Below are 17,616 nucleotides of genomic sequence, written 5' to 3' on the forward strand. Positions count from 1 at the left end.
ATTGAACTCCTGAGCTGTGAGACCCCAGGTCTTACAGTTGTACAAGTTTACATTCCCACCAGCAGTGCAGGAGGGTTCCCCTTTCTCCACAACCTTTCCAGCAGGTGTTGTCACTTGAGTTTTTTATCTTAGCCATTCTGATGGGTGTAAGGAAAAACCTCAGGGTCGTTTTGATTTCCATTTCCCTGATGACTAATGACGTTAAGCATTTCTTTGTGTTTCTCTGCCATTCGATATTCCTCTATCAAGAATTCTCTGTTTAGCTCTGTTCCCCATTTTTTAATTGGATTACTTGATTTGTGGCTTTTTAACTTCTTTAGTTCTTTATATATACTGGATATTAGCCCTCTGTCAGATATAGGGTTGGTGAAGATCCTTTCCCAATCTGTAGGCTGTCATTTTGTTCTGACAACAGTGTCTTTTGCTTTACAAAAGCTTTTCAGTTTCATGAGGTCCTATTTATTGATTGTTGATCTTAGAGCCTGTGCTGTTGGTGTTCTGTTCAGGAAGTTGTCTCCTGTACCAATGAGTTCCAGGCTCTTCCCCACTTTTTATTCTATCAGGTTTAGTGTGTCTGGTTTTATGTTGAGGTCTTTGATCCACTTGGACTTTAGTTTTGTGCAGGGTGATAAGTATGGATCTATTTGCGTTTTTCTACATGTAGACATCCAGGTAGACCAGCACCATTTGTTAAAGATGCTATCTTTTTCCCATTGTATGGTTTTGGCATCTTTGTCAAAGATCAGGTGTCCATAATTGTGTGGGTTTATTTCAGGGTCTTCTATTTGATTCCATTGATCCACCAGTCGGTTTCTATGCCAGTAACCATGTAGTTTTTTTTAGTATTGTTGCTCTATAGTACAGCTTGAGATCAGGGATGAAGATACCTCCAGAAGATCTTTTATTGCAGAGGATTGTTTTGGCAATTCTGGGTTTCTTGTTATTCCATATGAAGTTGAGAATTTTTCTTTCCAGGTCTGTAAAGAATTGTGTTGGTAATTTGATGGGAATTGCATTGAATCTGTAGATTGCTTTTGGTAAGATGTCCACTTTTACTACGTTAATACTGCCAAGCCATGAGCAAGGGAGATCTTTCTATTTTCTAATATCTTCTGCCAATTATTTGTGAAGGGTGTTGTTTCCCTAATTTCTTTCTCAGCCCTTTTGTCTTTTATATATAGGAGGGCTATTGATTTTTTTAGTTAATTTTGTATCCAGCCACTTTGCTGGTGTTTATCAGCTATAGGAGCTCTCTGCTAGAATTTTTGGGGTCACTTGGGTATACTATCAAGTACACAATAAGAACATTTGCTAAACCAAGTTTGTAGCAGCTTTATTTGTAATAGCCAGAAGCTGGAAACAACTAGATGCCTCTCAACTGAGGAATGGATACAGAAATTGTGGTGATCTATACAATGGAATATTACTCAGCAATAAAAAAAAAAAAGGAAATCATGAAATTTGCAGGTAAATTGTGGGAACTGGAAAGGATCATCCTGAGTGAACTATCCCAGAAGCAGAAAGACACACATGGTATATACTCACTCATATAGACATATAATATAGGATAAACCTACTAAAATCTGTATACACCTAAAGAAACTAATCAAGAGGGAGGACTCTGGCTAAAATGCTCAATCCCCATCCAGAAAGGCAAAGAGGATGGACATCAGAAGAAGAAGAAAAGAGGGAACAAGTTAGGAACCTGCCACATAGGGTCTCTGAAAGTCTCTGCCCTGCAGACTATCAAAACAGATCCTGAGACTTATGGCCAACTGTTGGGCAGAGTGCAGGAAATCTTATGAAAGAAGTGGGAAATAGTAAGACATGGAGAGGACAAGAACTCCACAAGGAGAGCAACAGAACCAAAATATCTGAGCACAGGGGTCTTTCCTGAGACTGATACTCTAACCAAGTACCATGTATGGAGATAACCTAGAACCCCTGCACAGATGTAGCCCATGGCAGTTCAGTGTCCAAGTGGGTTCCATAGTAATGGGGACAGGGACTGTCTCTGACATGAACTGATTGGCCTGCTCTTTGATCACCTCCCCCTGAGGATAGAGCAGCCTTTCCAGGCCACAGAGGAAGACAATGCAGCCACTCCTGATGAGACCTAATTGACTAGGATCAGAAGGAAGGAAAAGAAGACCTCCCCTATCAGTGGACTTGGGGGGAGGGGCACATGCATGGAAAAGAGAGAAGAAGGGAGGGATTGAGAGGGGAGGAGGGAGGGAACTACAGGGAGGAGACAAAGTCAATAAAGTGTAATTAATAAAAAATTTTTAAAAAAAAGAAAAAAAAAGGATCAGGAAGTTCCAAAATGAAACATCCAGCCTAGAAAAAGGCAGCAAGATGGTGAGACTCAGGAAGTAAACAACTTTACAAGTCTCAAGAAGTTCCTGAAACTAACAAGATACACTAGACCCGTTCTTTAAGCACTAATCAATTTCTGTGGGAAGAGAGAATACCCAACTTTCTAGAGGAGGCTCTCTGATCATCAGCTCTATAGAAGAGAAGATCCCACCTGTTGATCTGCCTACAAGTTACACAGAAAGCTCCATTGTTGCAACTTCCCTGCATTGTCACCCAGATTGGGATGAGCTTTTTGGTGATACAACTGCCTTTGAGACATCTCTGTTGGAAGTAACTCTAAAAATTCATTGGTTCACCAAAGTAGACTTTGGTAGAACTATTACTTTGATCTGCCATTGGTTCCTTATCTGAGGTGAGTGCACATTTATTGTGTCTTTCCAGGAAAAGTGTCATAACACACAATGTAAATCATGAATAGAGGACAATGACAAACACGTATCAGAAAAACAAGGTCTGTGAATTCATCAAACACATCTGACTAATAGATGAAGCAACCTCCTCATCTGGATTATATAAAAGGGGGACACCCCATACTGGGCTACAGTGGTACCCACTGACCCATCACTGTATCATCTCATTCATGATTCAAGAGACTAGTAGGCTGTGAACTCCAGACTATGACCCTAAGGCTTTAGCTCAGTAACGTTTCCCCTCAGTACTCAAGGCAAGATCTATAGAGTTCCATAGCTTGTTTTCTCACATGGCCTCTCCTGGCCTGGCCTTGAACCTTCTAACAGCTCTTAGACAGCTGAGTCTATTACTGTCTCATCTAGCCGCCAGCTGTACATCTCTTTGTCTGCCACTGCCTCTGTCTCCAATAGAGTTTTGATCCTGCAGCTTCTTCCGTAACTCTCCTATAACCTACCTGTCACTGTCTGAAGTTTAATATGTGGTCTGAGAATTACAATAGTAATTAAGACTGGAATGCCAGAAACTGGGGCCACATTCTCGAAGCAAATCAAAAGTACCTGGTGAACTGTAGCAGAGCTGACACAGCTTTTGTATTCAATAAATTCTAGCATTTTGGAAAAATACTTGTCTGTCTCTGACATAGTTCACACACGACACAACTTCATGATCAACTGTAAAGGGGAATGTGCTTGTCTCTCAAGATTCCAGGAAAATCTCATTTCTGTTTCTCGATGCTAACTACATCACATGACTATCTCTAAACCACTCACTGTGAGGAGAGAATGTAACTTTCTATATTCTAAAGAGGACAGAGTGACAGAAAAGAGTAGATGTCATGTGTCAGAATTTTTAAAGGAAAAACACAACAGAGTTAGTGGGGTCTGAATTTTGGATGGAATTGACATTACTAGAACATAAATATTGAAGGGGAGGCTATGCACAGATATGGAGAAATATGTTCAAGGCAGAGGGACCAGCCAGAACAAAGACACTGAGGCAAAAGTTTTATTTCCACACTTGGAGGCAGAGGAGCACACAGTTTCATCCAGGGCTCTGAAAGGAGTGAGACACTGTTTCTTAGTGGGGTGGGGATGTTAGACAGAGAAACCCATGAGCCTGTGTTCAGATTGTCCTCTGAGAAGGGTAGCTGGGGTTTCCATTGCCATTAGGGATTAATCCAACAAAGAATGTAGGCTTTGGGCTGCTGTGACCTGCAGTCTATCAAGGAGTCCTTCATTAAGCCTGCTTCCCAGGACACCTTGGGTCAGCCCCCTCTCCTACTCCTCACATAAGTGAGTTTGAGGGCACTTTAATCCTCAGTCGTTCTTTGTCTTTGTCCACTATCATACCATCAGCATCTTTGAGAATCTCAGGCCAGTCGTTTTGTAAAACTCCCTCAAATTCTGATCAGTGTGAAGTTTCCACATCATTAAATCCAAGACACATTTTGGGCAGAGACACCACAGAAATGATTCTGTGACCTGCTTACTATGCCATGTCTGGAGACACATTACATTAGTCACTTCTTTGCTGCTTTCGGTAAAAGCGGGGTACAGCTCATTATGACAGATAGGCATGGCCGAATTAGTATGCAGCCAGCAGAGAGAGACAGAGACAAAGATAGGCAGAGAGAAAAGAAATAGGAACAGGTGAATCCAGGTCAGGTGAAAATAACCCCAAAGCCAGTTACTGCTCCCTCGAGCTTGGCTCTACATCCTAACTGTTCCATAACCCTACAACAGCCCAGCAGCTGGGGAGCAAGTGTCCAGACACATGAGATATGAATGGCATCTTGTATTCAACCCATAACATTGACACATGATTTCCATTTGTCCCTGAGGCATGATGGGAAATATTGTCTCTGGTTCCTGGTATACTGTTCTCTGAACCCTTGGGACTTCTTGAATAGTTGCAGCATCTTCTCATGTTCAGAAGCATCCCCTGATGTTCACACATGAAGTCACACTAACAATATGACTTAGAGTGGGGCCTCTTGCTGGGGGGTGGCAGGAGGTCACCAAGAAGACCTAAAGACTAAAGAGTGAGGACATTCGTTCAACCCCAGGCTTCAGGAAGAGAAACTTGTGTTGAGAGTTAAGGTCTACAGAAATTCTTACATGCCAGTTAGAGAGCTTTGGGGTTGGTGAATGAATTCAAGTGCTGGGCAGGTGGCAAGCGCCAGTGCCACGGGACAGATTCTTTCAGTTGGGACTTTTCTGTACATCACAGCTGGCACCTCTTCACCTGTCTGCTCATCTCTAGCCATGTGATCTTCTTAATAAGCTAGTCGGTGTAATGTGAAGGGCTTTCCTGAGTTTTAATAATATGCCTACCAAAAAAACTTCAGAATGGGCTGGTCCAGCATGCAGCCTGAACAGGAGAGTGCAATCATGGTTCCAATGTGCAGATGGAGAAGCCTGGTTGAGGGAAATCAGGAGAGACAGCTCCAGGACCTGCAAGTGGCAACAGCAAGCAGCTATTAGGGCATTCAAACCTGGAAGGGCAAAGGAGGCAAGGGTTTCAGAAACACAATACCTTCTCTGGGTAGTGAAAAGAGTTGCCTGACAGGAGCCACAGCCTTTTGGAGAGGGACAAAGATGACTGAGGTTCCTTCTGTCTTTGTTCTCCAGAGGGAATGAGCAAGATTGGATAAGGGGGGAGAGTAGATTTGAAGGAACAAAAGGAGGGTACCCAGGACAGGGACTTAATGAATGCTCAGAGAATAAAGGGCCTGCATAGAATTCAATAGTATATAGAATGAACGAGCTCTTAAAGAAGAGCTCTGAATACAGTAGGCTCTCAGCCTCCACCTCCCATCTCTGAGTCCCAGATTGATATCCAGTGAGAAATACAATCAACAGCAACTACATTAGAACAGTTCCCAAAGCCAGCAACCTCATAGGCATCCCCTTTATTCAAAAACAGTAATTTTGAAGTCTTGGGGTATTTCAGTTTCTACAGGAAATATATCAACTAATAATACTAATAAGTACAATAATTTTCTATTTATTGAGCGCTTACATAGGCTAAGCACTGTGCAAAGTGCCACACATAAATTACAACCCAGTGTGGCTCTATGCCTTTTCTCAGCTTCATGGTTGAAAATACGTATTATGCATCAAGATGTAGAGATGGAACTATTTTTGTCCCAATTTCCCCTGAGGTTCCCAGAGTGGAAAATAAAAACTTCTAATGACAATTATCCTCACATTGCAATGATGGCATTCAGTGCTTCTGCGGGTCACACTAAGCTATCATTAAACTGTTCTGTCTGTTCTCTGGCTGAAAGGAGGGTGGCTACCTGAGGCACGACCTTGTCACCACAATCACAAGAGGAAAAGTCAAACCACTAGGCCCTCATCAAGCTGTGTCTTGGCTCATGGGCCAAGTGCAAAGTCAACAGAGGCAAAATAAAATAATAAAAACACTGTCCTTCCTAACAGCGATCCGAGGAAAGACACAGCAGTTGCCATTTCCTCTTTTGATCCAAGCTTACCAGTCCATATCTGACTGGAAGTACTCAAAGAGGCACCTGAAACTTGGTATGAATCTGAAGCCATGTGTCAGTGGCACTGGATAAGACATTTTCAATATTAAAATGAAACCTTCTCAATGCTGTAACTGACCCGAGGATATTTTTTATTATCAGAAAGTGACCCAAAGAAACTGGCACATTGGATGTTGGAGAGATGGTTTGGGAAGTTTATAAACTTACCGCTATGCGAACATGAAAAGCCACCACCCACATAAAAGCTGGGTGCCTGTAGCAGGCAACCATGCCCCTGTAACCCCAGCGATGAAGGGATAGGGCGGAGACAGGAGGATCCCTGAAGCTTATTGGCTATCTATCCTAGCAAATTTCCAAGTTCTGTGACAGACATGTCTCAAATTTAATAATAATAATAATAATAATAATACAGTGGGGGCCAGCAAGATGGTTCAATGGATGAAGGCACCTGCACCAAGCCTGAAGACCTAAGTTCAATCCTCAGGATTCATATGGTAGGTAGGAGAGACATTGTGGTTTGGCATATATACCATGCCATGTAAATACTCACACATATGTAGGCATATGTACACTAAATAATAAAAATGCAATAAAAATTAAAAAGAAGCTAGAGGCCATTCAAGAAAACACCCTATGCCAACCTCTGGCCTCCACATACATGTGCAGACATGAACACATTCACATACCTACATGAACATATTCATATGTTTTGAGTTTTGAGTTCACCCAACGTTCCATCTAAAGACTGTGGAAGAACAAATTCACATGTCATGCTCAAATGAGTTATGGATGGGTGGGTGAGTCTGCCTGCTGCTGGGACCACCACTGAGACCAGATCATGCACACAAATTTCCAACCCAAATGTGAACCACTCTAACTTGACATTATTCAGACAGCAACCAACATCTGTGTCTTTAAAATGTTTATTTAATCTAGTGTGTTATAAATCCAGCTTGAGGGTAAATATTTCTAAGAGCAGCATTTAAAGATTGTCTGTATCCATCTTCAAAATATTTATATGGAAGATGAAAGTCAGAATGTTTTCAGCCATACCCAAAAGAAATCTGTTGTGTTGTAGTTACGATTCCAAGGAAGGAAATCTGTCATAATTAAACACAAAGGAAAGCACACTCACACACACACACACACACACACACACACACACACACACACACACATGCTGTTTTGAAGCCAGCAGCCTCAAAGCTTATCCCTTGGAGACTTAGAGAAACCTCTTCCTCAAGAAAGCTTGCTTTATACGTAAAAGAAATGGAGCAAGTGACTAAACGCATGAAAGGGGCTCAGTTTTCTACTAGGACATGCCTAACAGAACATGGAATAAGATAAAATCAGGCTTATTGGCCATTTCTCTACACAGGCCCATAATTTTACATACACACACATATATACACATATATATTACCTTCTCTCAGATTGGCACAGTGGCTCAGTGGGTAAAGTATTTGCCACCCCAGCCTGGAAATCTGAGTTCAATCCTGGACCTATGTAAAGGTGTAAAGAGGGAACTAACTCCACAGAGCTGTCCTCTGACCTCCAGATATTGCAATACGGCGTATGCAACTCCCACTCAACAATAACAATACTAAAATATGATGATGATGATGATGATGATGATGATGATGATGATGATGATAAGCTTAAAACTTAACAAAACCACTTTCCCTTGCACACCTACCCTTTGGTAAACACAGCCACCCTGAGGTGGAGGCCAGATTCTGTTGCCTTACAAATAGTCTCATACTCACCATTTGCCCCATAATGGAGGAGTTCTGTGAAATGCTGTCTCCCGGACATAATGCAGGCATGCATGACCTCGCAGTACCTGTGGTTACCTGTACAAGACCAGGCAGCCAAAATTCTGGCATAGGTGGGGAGTGCTTTCCAGGCCCCAGTCTCTAATGAAGAGCTATTGTAACTTGATAGCTGCTAAAGAAGGAGAATCATTCTTGTGATTTCTTCTTCTTCTTCTTCTTCTTCTTCTTCTTCTTCTTCTTCTTCTTCTTCGTCTTCGTCTTCGTCTTCGTCTTCGTCTTCGTCTTCTTGAGGGTGTCCTCATTTGTAGGTTTCCCATACTTCTTCAACAGGTGGCCCCACACCCATGCAAATATGGACAGCACCAATTGAACTAAGTGAGTTATCAAAAAAAGAAAAAGGAAAAGGAGGGATACATGAAATTGTGAAGCCCAAAATGGGGGAGTTGTAGGATATAAATAGGAGGTGGGCATGATCATATTTCACTGTCTACATGTCTACTGTCAAAAGTAAAACAAACAAACACCTTTACAATTTTAAAACATTTACTCCACAGGTTCCAGAAAGTTCTAGAAGTCTAGTCATTCCTCAGTCATATTCTGCCTCCCTCTGAAGGTTTCATCATCCTGACCTGATAAGATCATTTCACCTTTCTCTGCCCATCCCAAAGCCACTGGTAAATCAGAATATGTGTATATAAAAGATTGCTGTCTTCTCATATGGTCACTCAAGAATGGTAAACCAATGTTTACCATTCTGGGCATATATTCCACCCTCTCCATCAAAAAATCACAACTTATTTTCACTCTCTCACATGAAGTGTAAATCTGCCATGTCAAGCTCTTCCCTCACTATCCTGAGCGACTTCTCTCCAGGGTCAGGACCTTGTCTCACCCATCTTTGTATCCTCAGTCCATGGCACGGTGTGTGGCACTCCACACATTTAGTGCCTGAAATGACATGAATAAGCTAACAATCTTGGAGCCACCAAAAAGATGTGAACATATTAGTTCCTTAAGGACTGACCAAGAAGGAAAGGTCCTCAAGTAAAACTGGGAAATGAAGTAATTTCTGCATGTGATTTCCCCACTTTTCCCCTGTTCCTAGCGTTTGTGTGTGTGTGTGTGTGTGTGTGTGTGTGTGTGCCCAAAGACCAGTAGACACATACAAGAAACAGAAAGGGCATTACTGTGCACCTCTGTGTCCCTTCCTTGCTCACTTATAGCCAGAGCTGGACCAGGGCTTGAAGCCTCTACCATCCCAAGCAGGCTCCGTAGGGACACACACAGGCATCCACTGTAGGCATGCCCACCTGACTACCATGTTCCTCCAATATCTAGGAACATAAACACTGGAGTCCTTTTCAGCACTCTGATTCCTATGTCTACAGATTTGACTCGAGAACAAAGAAGCTGACTTGCTCTCTACTTTGAATCCTGTGTTTATTTATTATGATTTCTTCACTAGATGAGAATATTTTGCTGGAATTCAATTCAAAACATCTCTCCTCTCAAAATGCATATCTAAGATAAACAAAACACCTTTGTGACTTTTTGTTAAACCCTGCCAACAATCTCACTTCTCCTGTTTTCTATTTTGATTTTGTTTTTCTTAGCGCTGTCATAAACAATTCAAAAGTGGTTTTTGTTCTTCCTCAGTGCTCTTTGTTTTTTTACCCATCACATTAGACTCATATTTCCAGGGCAACTTCTCATGTGGTCACATTTACAGTGATATAATCAATCAAGTGCAGTTTCACAGAAAATATATTAGCTTGGCAGAGAAAAGCCTCTTTCCAGGTGCTTAGCTGAGTTATTAATATTGAGAATGAGGGCTGAATTGATGAGCAATAGAAAAACTTCTAACTAGACATTGCCATTAAAATTTGATTTCCCCATCCCTAATGAAAGAGCTGCATATGTGATATTTCACTGTATAAATCCTCATTCTTGTATCTGTTCTTATGAGAGCCTGATATGTCTTTATTAGCTCAGAGGTACTTGAACCCTGTTTGTGTAATATATCAGTCAGAAGTCAGAAACTCCAGGTTTAATATTTGTTCAGAAATCACTGCTACCCTTCCTGCGCTTTCACTCAGCTTAATGCCCATAATAAATTCTTGATATCCACAACAGGCAGTTCCACATGCCTTCAACGAGTGTTCCTCAACTTTGTGTGGGCGGACGCTGTGAAGGCTTGTAGCCATGAGCAGGAGGCTCTGCTCAGCCCTTCCTCTGTGGCCAGGCTCTCACCTGGAAGCAAATTCTGAACTCCTGTGTCTGATCTTGGTCTGAGAAAAATGGGTAGGAAAAAGTGGGTCAGATTACTCACCAACCTGGAAGAGACTCTCCCACAGGACACAGATGGTTCCCGACTTCAGCCTGTTGGCCACACAGTGGTCCAGTCATGAGAGTCGTGCACAGAACTGATACTGACCATGTGGCATCCTGCCAGCCCTGCCTCTGCCTTGCCCCATGCCCAAGTCCACTTAGTTTCCAAATCCAACAAATCTCACTTGCAATTATAGAGGCTGCAAGGCAAGGTCAACCCCTAGTGGGATAAATACTTTGGAGAAGGTTTAGTCCTCTTTATTAATATTGGATATTACATATTCCTGCCTCACACACTGGTTACATAACCGACCTAGGTGGATTTCATTGCCCTAGTTTTCCTACTATAGTTTAAAGTCCTGGGAACATCTTCTTTTATTTTTTTTCTTTTGATAACATAGCTGAAGACTCTTCCTCTCACTCCTAAAATGCTGTGATTCTGTAATTTGAGAGTATCAGGAAGAGGCACCTTGACAACAGTCTCTCATTCTCTCGTTCTCTCATATTCTCTCTCTCTCTCTCTTTCTCTCTGTCAAGAGAGAGAGCAGCCACTGAGGAGAATGGAGCTGAGGCAGCCAGGAAAATCTGCAAGGCCAGGGGCTGAGATCTGAGGCCAAGAGCACAGGGCTGTCCTGCACATGGCCTGCCTGACTGCTTTAAATTGGGCTCATCAGAACCAACTTCACCAGAGGCTCTAGCCACAGTGGAAGGTCTGCTGCTGTCCAGCTCTTACCCACATCTGATGGCTTCCCAGCCTGCATTCCTTCCACTTTCTTTCAGCAGAGGCACTTAAACAGCATCCCCTTGTCAACAAATGTAGCAGCAACAATAATAATGGACTTGTTCTCTTTGGAATTTAAAAAAAAAAAATGATGCTCATCTATGAACCTATGAAATCCAGAGGCTCTTTAATATGCATATCTACCTCTGTCTCTCCTTCCTTCCCTTTCCCTGTCTGTTGTCATTCAGAAATAGAGGGGAAAATTAAGAGTTGCTTACAGCACTGACAGAACCTGTGAGCTGTTTGCTCTGTCAGATCATACTCAGGACTCTTCACGGTGACCTGTCAGACACCCTGTTTATTGAGAACGTTACAGAGAAGCAGGCTCAGAGAAATCACCTTCCCTTCCTTCTATTCCCCTCCTTTCTTGCTCCCCAGCCTTCAACATTCCCATTCGCTGCCCCTAAAATAAAAACAGAATTCACATATTTGGGGGATGTCTGGGATTAGAATTGGACTTACCTTTCCAGTCCTTTCTCCTACTGTAGCCCATCATGTTCCTCAAGCTAACCTTCCTCCTACTCACCTTCCTACAGCATTTTCTCCTTCCATGCCATTCTTGCCTACTCCAAACTACTCTTCCTTCTTCCCCACGGCCTCAAGTTGTAGCTTTCATCAGCTCTCCAAGATCTATGCCAAATGGCTTCTGCAATCCTCGCAACTTCCTAGAAAATCATATTTCACCCACCAGACCCGACCCTGACGTGATGGCTTCAGAGTCACGTGTTATTCTCTCTTGTGACAGGTTGGCCACATCAGGCCTCTGTGAGACTCTCAAAAGCCTATGATCCATCAACAAAATGTCATGTATCCATTCCCTCTAGAACCTTCCCTGGAGCAGTCTCCTTTGGGTTGCGCATGTGTGAAGAAGCCTGACTTCAAAGCAAAACCTATAATTCAGTTGGTGCCTTGTGACCTTCAGTGTGGGCTTGTGTTTGAATCATTCTCCTTGGCCCACAATCATTGACTATATCTTGTCTTGTCTCTCCAGGTCAGCCTCTGTGGGACCTCAGCTCAACGTCTCTGGAGAATGGTCACTCGTTTATTTAAAGCACCCATGGGGCTTCCTAAAGTGGTCTTTACAACTATTCTGTGGCCTATCTGTTAAATCAGACCATGCTGTACCTGCCCTCCAGCACTACAAATCCCACAGCACCCAGCAGAACTTTGGAGAATGCTTCTTGCCCTGGACAAATTATAAGACAAATGTCTTTGATGCAGCAGCCCTGAGCAAGGTCTTGGCAGACAGAGAGAGCAGGCAGATACACCATCCCACCCCACTCTGGTGCCTGTTCACCTGGCACAGCCCCGGTTGCCAGAGGCACATCCAGCTAAAGCAAAGAAATGAGCTCTTGTCTCCTCACAGGCTTTATCATCTGGGACCACTGAATTGCCCTGGACCCCAGGATGTGGTCACTGATAATTCTTTGCTTTTATCCTTTTGTTGTTGTTTTTAGATAAGGTCTTGTTTTAGAAGTCCAGGTTTGTTTTGAGCTTGCAGCAATCCTCCTGCCTCTGCCTTTCAAATAGTAAGATGACAGGCATGTGCTATATCACACCCAGCTCTGGTCACCAGGGATTTTAAAGATGTCACCACAGCTTTTTGTTTGTTTGTCTCTCTCCCTCTCTCCTGTGACCAGTTCTTTGTTTTCTTTGTTTTTTCCCCCTCCTCTCTTTTAATTCAAAATAGACAGGTCATAGGTAGTGTTCATTCTCAGGCAGAGAGCTCAAAACTGACCTTTCCAGTCCACAGTCCAGCCTGCCCAAGAGGAATGTGAAAGAGAGGACTTAACAAATGCATATGATATTGACAATTTGGTGGAATATTGATGATTTTTCAACCATCAGACGGCAAAGTGGGAAAAGGCGGCAGTTGAGTACCACTGTGAGTGCTAGAGGGAAGGGGAGGAGGGTGCTGAGAAACAAAAAGGAAACAGAAACCCGTGCGCAGGCACCTCCAGTCCTGACAAAGAGTTTCAAAAAGGTTTAATGGCTGGAGCGCCTTCCACCTGCTATCACCCCTCCTATTGTAACCTGAGCCCCTCCCAAGTTCTCAGACTCCAAAATCAGATCTAATTAAAAGAAAATGGAAAAGGGCTCAGAACCTTTTCAGCTCTGGAGAACATGCAGACAAATAAATTAAAAAGTGGGAGAAGTGGAACTAACCCAATAATCCGTGAAAAGCTCATTTCCCTCCCTGCCGCCACCAATGCAACAGTGTCCTTCCTCCCTCCCCGTTCCCTGGTTCAGGGGCAGTGAGTGAAGAAATTGGCTAACAAGATCAGAAAATTTAATTACAGCTCTGCCGTCTCCTTCCAAGAAGTTGCCTGTCACACTTCCCCTTTGCCGATCTTCAGAAGGTGCTGTCTCTTGAGGAGCTTCCATCCCCACTCATCTATCTCCCTAGGTAGGCTCTCAGGACAGCAGACAGGGACCCTTTGCTATGGGGGCTTTAGGAGGATTAGAAAGAAAGATGAAAAGAGACAGTCAGAAAAAAAGAATGTCATTATCCCTTCATTTCCTCTGGCCTGCCCAAGCAACTTCTGCTTTGGTTTCTTCCCACGGAAAGGACTGCAGTAGCCAAAGGCGTGGCTTCCTTGCATTACAGACCTAAAGAGGGCCTCAGACCCTTAGAAAGAAGCACAAGAAGTGACAGCAAGACTTGCAGTCAAAGTTCCCATGAGCATTGTATCCAATAAGTCTGTGAAATGTTTTAAGCTCAAAATGTGCAAATACTCAAAAGAGTAGTAGTAATAGAGTCAGAATCTCTCTTCAAACTAGAATTAAGAGTGCTTTCAAGGGCTGGAGGGACGGCTCAGTGGTTAAGAACACTTGCTGCTCTTGCAGTTTCCACATTCAGTTTCCTAGCAGCCATGAAGCCCACAACCTTCCATAACTCCAGTTTCAGGGAATCTGATGCCCTCTTCTGACCTCCATAGGCACCAGGCGTGTACATGATGCATGCATACACAGATATATGTGTATAAAGCAAAAAAAAAAAAAAAAATACACACATAAAATAGAATAAATCAAAGAAGAAATGGGAGAGGAAGAGAAGGGTCAAAAGGACTGGGGTTTTATCTGCCAAGGGGCAAACATTAATTTATGACCAAACCTGGTCCACAAACCATTTAAGACAGAAATGACAATTTTAAAATTCAAGTTTCAGCTAATTAAAAAAAATAAAAAAAGACACCTTTGCTTGCCTTTCTGTTACTGGATAAAGTGAGGCAGCAGGAAAAGCTTTTCTCTGTGCAACTAAGACTCTTTGTGAATACAGCCACCCTCTATGTATACCGACATCCACAATCCACCTCCAGAATTCTAAGGCACACTGGCAACAAAAATGGTGCTAGAGAAAGACTCAGAGCCTTCTCATCTCTGGAGGATAGCATCCTCTGGGAAGCCACACCTCTGACCCAACAGAGCTGGTGGGAAAAGAGTGAAGAGGAAAGACAAGGAACCAGGTAAGGAGAGCCCAGCCAGGGTTTTTCAGGAGAGTAATAGCCAATTTGATTCCATTTGGCTGCAGGCACTAGAACATTCCCCTCAAGCATTTAGGAACCTGGAAACAACACTGCCATGACTACCTGGCTCAGGCTCTTTCCAGCTGCCCCAGTTTTAACTTCTGGTTTTCATCCTCATGGTCACAAGAAGCAGATCAGCCTCGGTGTTCCAGGCAGGAAGCCGGGGGACATTGCTTTCACCCGTTGATCAGACAGAGTACAAGTGCCTTTCTGAAAGTATCCACTCTCTTCTTTAACTTCCACTTCTTTAACTATACCCGAGACCCAGGGCCACATATGACTTCAAGGGTTACCAATCATTGGACACATAGTCAGCCCTCACTGAATGGCGAGTGGTCAGTAAAGGAGATGAGGGATGTTTGGCAAGATTGGCAGTGCAAGTCAAAGGAAGCAAAGGACGGCAGGAAAGCTGTCAGATATGCTGGTCAGGCGAGAAGTACCCTTTTTCCAGGGTACTTCTCAGACACTTCACATTTGGAGGCATGGACTGTACCATATCAGGCCATGGACAGCACAAAATGTCCCCAGGAAGGCGAGGCTGGATGGAACTCTTTGTCAGTGCCTGGCAATATCAGGATACAGGACCAAGCCTGTAGAGTAAGAGACAGCAAAGATGGTAAAAATTCTGTCTGAGATGAAATGTCCAGGTAATAGGCTATGTGTCCAGGAGGCTAGATTCAGTAAGATCATCCACAATTTTCTCAGCCAGGAACAGTGTTCCCTGGACCCGGCTATCAGACTAAAAGGAAAACGCCTGGGAAAATACGAATGATAGAAGAGCAATTGGAAAAACAAAAGTGAAGGCTTTAAACAAAGGCCCTCAAATCCTCCCCTACATTCTCCTGGCTGTCTCAATCCCTGACATTAAAGGCAATCATCTGGGACCAGTAAGGTAGCTCAGTTGGTAGATAGGCTTGTTGCCAAACCTGATGACCTGAGCTCTGTCCCAGATCCCACAAGGTGGCAAGAGAGAACAGACACCACAGAGTCATCCCCTGACCTTCCCAAAGTGTTGTGTGTCTACCTAACATTCTGGCATGTGTGTGCATATGCAGAGGATGGATGGATGGATGGATGGATCGATGGATGGATGGATGGATGGACAAACTTTTTAAACACTCATTTGGTCAGATTCCAGTCTGAAGCTGAAGGTCTGGCAGCCCACAAATGGGCTCTGTATGGCAAACTTGGAGTAGCAAGTACCATCATGGGAGGCCTTCCAAAACAGCAGGTCTCTCCTTCCCTCTCAGTGCTGGAGACAATTGTGCAGACTCACATTCTCATGCCCAGCATCCCAGAGCTCCACTTGGACCTCCTGTCACCAGGGAGATCTGCTACTCTTGACTATTTCAAACCTTTGCACATAGAGAAAAGGAAACGCGGGTAGGGTTTTCTTTCTAAAGACACTTATCGAGGAACAGGAGCAGGTAAATGTGAACTGCCCGCGGAGCCACTCTTCTGATTCTTCTCACAAAGATTACAAGGGCAAAGGTTGACTTCTTCTTCTGTCGGTGCACACCAGGGGATGTCCAGCTGAGAACTCATCAGGCTGTGGTTTGTTTGCACATCCTTGATTCATTTCACTGCCCCAGCGTTCGGTGTCCATCAGCTGCGTTTGCCGTGTACTTGACAGACATGCCTTCCAGATAGAATTCAGCTATGACACTCCACCCCAGAGGGTTGCTCTTAGGACTCAAGAGGGGGACGCTGTTAACAGGAATGCCACCTTAGCAGCATATAGATCTTCAGGGTCTACAGGGTTATTCAAATCAATTTCCTGATTCATTCCCCCACCATCATCGTTCTGTGAGGTAGCCTAGAGGGGCAGTGCTGTGCGGAAGGCGAAAGCTCAAATTCTGGCTCCAGACTGCCTGAGTCCCAAGCCTGATTCTGCGATTCTAGGTTCCGTTCACAACCTAGCTGTGTGGATTTCCCCAACCTCTCTGTAGCTCAGCTGTGGCATGGGCTAAAGCAGATAGTCCAACAACAACTCTCACGTGCAGTTGTTGGGAAGATTAACCATTCACACACAGCACTGGGGAATAGCTCTTGTAGCCATTGATGTGTTTGTTACATGTTGTGTGGCTTTTTCCTTCTAATTGGCACATTCCCTCCTGGTGGGAGGAGGGTAGCTCATAAACTGAGAAGCCCAAAATGTTCCCATATTCACAAAGCATCTTCGGAAGGTTGTAGAAGGAGGAACAAGGAACAAGGAACAGGAACACGGAGACTCTTTGCTGGAGCTGTAAATAATTATACAGGAAATTCCACCAATGAGGCTTTACTGAGCCGTCACCCTTGCCGGGGTGGGATTTTCAGTGATGCAGCCACCTGTCACTTACCCCTCACCCTTGCTCCTGTAAGTGATCCCAGGAAAATCATTGTCTTACCACCTTGGGTGGAATAATTTCTTTGATCTGTCATCCGTGTCTTACCTGAGACATATAGAGGTTTGTTCACAGACCACAAGTTCATTGTTAAAACGTTGTTTTATAAGTGCAGAAAACACGTGGTGCTTGGATGTGGGATGTTAGAACTAGAGAAAATTCAGTTACCTTTTATGAACCGTATATGCAGACACAGCCTTCACAAGATCTACCCAGGCTGGGGCTGGTCCCTGAAGGGGAAACGGAGGCAAGTCTACACCTGCAGTCTTCCCTTCATGATATCTTCTGAAGTTCCGTCCAAACCGAAGGAAGGTACACAGCCAGCAGCATAAATCAACATGGCCAGGCAATGGTACCCAACTCCTAACTTGAACATCTGTTTAGGAATTGCCATGAAGTTACTTTCAAGAGGCTACCATGGACTGGAAAGATTGCTCAGTGTAATGATCTGAATGAAAATGGCCCCCATATGCTCATAGAGAATGGCGCCTTGTCTAAAGGATTAGAAGGTGTGGCCTGTTGG

The 17,616-nt window shown here is 43.7% G+C and overlaps 1 long non-coding RNA gene across 1 annotated transcript; it reads right to left on the minus strand.

Annotated features, from left to right (window-relative positions):
- Window positions 1–3,674: 3,674 nt before the first annotated feature.
- On the minus strand, window positions 3,675–10,524 carry LOC132654917 (uncharacterized). The gene is made up of 3 exons (XR_009592517.1): window positions 10,400–10,524; window positions 8,062–8,441; window positions 3,675–5,240 (listed from the first exon to the last, which is right to left on the minus strand). It is a non-coding gene; the product is annotated as an uncharacterized LOC132654917 (long non-coding RNA).
- Window positions 10,525–17,616: the final 7,092 nt, after the last annotated feature.

The sequence above is a fragment of the Meriones unguiculatus genome, chromosome 6 (assembly GCF_030254825.1).
Source record: "Meriones unguiculatus strain TT.TT164.6M chromosome 6, Bangor_MerUng_6.1, whole genome shotgun sequence".
Lineage (NCBI taxonomy): Eukaryota > Metazoa > Chordata > Mammalia > Rodentia > Muridae > Meriones > Meriones unguiculatus.